We start from the raw sequence: 4,211 nt of genomic DNA on the forward strand, positions 1-4,211 counted from the left end.
TGATACAGCTCCCCATATGTCCATAACAACATTTTATTTCTACTTGAAACCTTCGAAGTCTTCATCTTCAGATGCGCTATCAAAAGGTTCACCCATCTCTGGAAGCAACTCGGCTGAAACATGCACTACGTACACGGAGCAAAAAAAGTTCCAAAGGGTGACTAAAAAAGAACGCCGGCTTGTCTTGACAATGGCGAGAAGCGCGATTGTCACCATCTTTTGGCGCTTCTCATTACTTTTGCTTGGGGCCTCCGAAACAGCCGCGCGTTTGTGATCCCGGAAGTCGTCATCCCGCCGTTTCATGATAAAGATCACCTAGAATGTCGCGCACGGCGGTCCTGGTATTGAAGTATTAACCGTGTTACAACCGCGTTATTGGTAGTGATATTTTTTAGGTGAAAAAAGCTTGAGCATGAACCGGAGTAATCGATGAACTCGCAAAAAAGATGAAAAATTCGCATATAAGACGCACCCTTGTATAGGACGCACCAGCAAGATTTTCGAAAAAAAGCCGCGTCTTATACACCGGAAAATACGGTAGTACATTTTAAAATATACAAATAGATTGTTTTGCATCTGCTTTAACACCCTGATTGGGATGAAACAATGCGATTTTTAAGCTGGACCACTAATTTGCTGTGTACCTGCCATTAAAAACTTTTCCCATAAAGCGGCCTTATACCTTAAGTGGTTAAATTGAAATTCTCTACTTTTAGGTTAATGTAAAAAAATGCCTTTGAGGAAAGCCTGGAGCACCCCTTTTATGATGTGCTCAAAATTTGTGACACTGTTCAGCTAGTTTAACAACGCTTAGAGAGTCCCCATGATGTGCAAGGCATTGGCCGTCAGTGGCTGCAGTCAGGAGGAAACAAACAAAGGCAGTGCATTAACTGGAATTGCTGGGCATATTATGTGCAGTGTGACAGTATGCTCTTTATTGCTTTGTTGATTTGTCTGATATGTACTGGGTTAAAAAAAAAATGTAGAGTAGGGTATTTACTGTACACTATTTTTCCTTTAAGACCTTACCGTGTTCTCAGAATGGCTGCTAATTGCAGAATTTGGAAAGACTGTACAATAAAATTGCGTGCTGGAGTTGCATTTTTTTTGCACAGGTATTTAGCATAGGCTTTACATTGCTTTGAGGTTTAGCAGGGACAGCACTGTAAATGAACTTCCAAGAGTTCCTAGTGTTGTAGGGTGGTGTACCTCAAAGAAGTATAATGCAAGGTTTCAGTGCTAACAGTCCCTTAATAGGTTTATCTGCATCAGTTTTCTTGGTGTTTTCGGATTTTTGGAATTTCATTCGCAACATACAAAATCCTTTTTAAAGCAACTTCGATTAACACTGTACATTGGTGACGTTATACCTTTTACTCATGTTTGCCAACAAAGCAAAGCTTGCTGAATTTTGTGCAATGGCTGCTGAATGCTTTGCCACACACTCAAGTAGCCGGGCCAAAACTAATCTCCTTCAATGGCCTCTGCAAAGACCTTGTGTTCTGCTTGTGAAAATACTTGCTTGCCTCTGCTTCTGCCTCTGCACACTTTGGAGTGTTCATCGGCTGGACTGTAGATAGTGACTGTTTTATCACATTTTTATTTTGATTTTAGCATGTAATATCAGATTTTTGTGTGAATAAATTGTGAAGAACAATGTTATAACATTTTATTTTCTCGTCATATAGGACTACATCCTCGGGTGAATTATGTTATTCAGCACAGAGAAAAAATGATGAACCCAGTGGGCACCAACACTTCTTGGGATGTACTGAAGACGTTTGGAACGTCCCGCGGATGTCCGGTGCAGTTTCAGTGTCCATTAGGAAGAGCTCCTTACCAGGTGCAGCACATAAATCAAGCTGCTATGATCACAATTCTTAGCTCATTCTCGCTGCTCCTCGACATATGGCCAGCCTCCCCGTCCGCACAGGTGATGGCAAATGCACATTGCATGATGCGAAAGCTCGGAGATCATCCGATTATTGTTACTGACATGTGACGGGCTTGCCTGTCATCTGGGTGCCTGCTCTGTGCGGCCTCACTCTCTCTCTCTCTGTGTGCATTGCCCTTTCTTCAAATGCATGAAACATTAGAGGGCCCATGACGGCAAAACTCGACCGTCGAGTGAGACCACGCCGACAGGGAGAGAAGGAAAGAGCGAGGTTAAGAAAAGAGAACGAGAGACGGAGGAGGAAACTGATGTGCAAAGCCGGTCCGACAGTGGAGAGGAGAAGAGAGTGAGAAAAGAAAGGGCATTCGGGTGACGTCACCGAACCGGAAGTGAAGTCAGCAAACTGGAAGTGGTGCCAGATGCCACGATGGCCTCCTTGTTCTAAAACAATGCAGGCTGGGCATTGTTTAGGTGTCCACAGCGGGAGATAGTGCCACGTATGCTTCAGATGTGTCTAAACATGTCTGCCGCAGGCGTAGTGGACGTGCGTGTGAAGTGTGGCTGTTCGTGCATGGCAAAATGGATATGTAAAGGGTTGGGAAATAAATTAACACCACGTGTATCATGAAATCGGGTCATGCTCACGCATTCCTGGTGGATCGAACAGTCGATTGCCACAAAATTTTTGAGTGTGAAGAAGCAAGCACAATAACGCAAAAATTGTTGCCACTCATGTGACTGGTACAAACGTGAGGTGGGGACCTTGAAAACTGGATGGTTGGCTGGTGGAGAAATCAGCCAGGCAGCAGGGGAAACTCGCCTTACGTTCGCAGATTTCACTCCGCTGCCAAGATTTTCCAGGACTGAGCATAGGCACTCATTGCTGTTGCGAGGCCTGTGTATTGTGTCACAAGTCCCCTGCGTTCCTGTGGTTTCTTCCTGTGTGCCAGCATTTTCACGCTTGCCTGCCCATGGCAACGCCATTTGCGGAAACCGGACACAACTAGAGAATGAAGCGGAAATTGCAGCTCATTGGAGGCCCTCCAAGTAATGGTGCGAAATTATTGTTATCACATTGCAGACAACCGCCTTGCAACTGGTACTCACCAGGGATACATGCGATGCTAGCCGGGAAGTTTCCTGTTAAAGGACTGGACACCCCAAATATTTGTGTTCTTGCTTTCGCAACCATGTTAGGTCGATAATTTGGGCTTTTTGTTAGTGATAGTGTATTTCGGTTCGAAAAATCTAACTTTCTGGCTCCACAGAGAGTTAAATATTGGCTGTGAGTACATGCAGGTTGCTATGAGGGGCATGACAGTTATTCAATGAAGTTCGAAATGTTCTGCTGACTACTGAGAGATGGGGTGCTGTACAGATGTCACTGTCGCTTGAACCCAGGGAAGAACCAAATACTAGGGAGCATTTTTTGCCAACTATTAGCCATGAATAAAAATATATATGCGCATGTAAAAAAATTTGTCGGACGTTTACCCTGAGGTACAATGGAAAATTAAGCAGTCAATCACAACAGAAAAGAAAGAGATGTGTCGAAACCTGTACAGATTTTTTTGTTCACAATGAGCAGGGCCGGAGAGGTGGCGAATTTATATGCAAAGATCATGACAATGATCGGGCATAGATTGTTAGGATATGGGGCCTTCTGTCGTGTTTAAGTTGTCTATATGGTCTGGCTGAATAGGGATTCCAGCAGAAGGTGCGTCGTCAAGTCCCATTCGACTATGGTCAGTGACTGCTCCTTCATTTCATTTGATCACCATGCCTAACTAGACAGATTGCCGTTCAGCTGTCAACTACGTGAACTTATCATGAGGTGGTATGAATGGCAACAATAAGCAGTCGACAGAATGACGACTGCAGCGCCACTGGTAAAACGCGATATCTCATCTTCTGTGTGGCCGAACTGCGCATAAGACACGCACACAATAAGCAATACGCAACGGCAACTAGCGACGCCTGCTCGTGGGGCACTGAACGTCCGTGGCTTGGCGCGACTCTTTCGCTCCACTCTCTGGCAAGGATTCATCTTGGCTGCTGACCAGAGAATTATATTGTAGGAAACGAAAGGGTACAGTAACGGTCTCGCATCTCTGTGGACACCTCAACCGCACCGTGATTGAATGGGTGAAGGAGGAAGTGATCAAAGAATGAGGATTAGGCGCCATAGTGGGGGGCCTCGGAATAATTTCAACAACCTGGGTATCTTAGGGCATATACAGGTGGGGTGGGGTGGGGAAGACAGGCTACAAAGGTTGCTTTTGATGAGTTAAGCAAGGGGTAATCAAAACTAAACTTA

Source organism: Amblyomma mixtum, chromosome 1, assembly GCF_055824585.1.
Source record: "Amblyomma mixtum isolate Tamu chromosome 1, ASM5582458v1, whole genome shotgun sequence".
In the NCBI taxonomy this organism is placed as follows: domain Eukaryota; kingdom Metazoa; phylum Arthropoda; class Arachnida; order Ixodida; family Ixodidae; genus Amblyomma; species Amblyomma mixtum.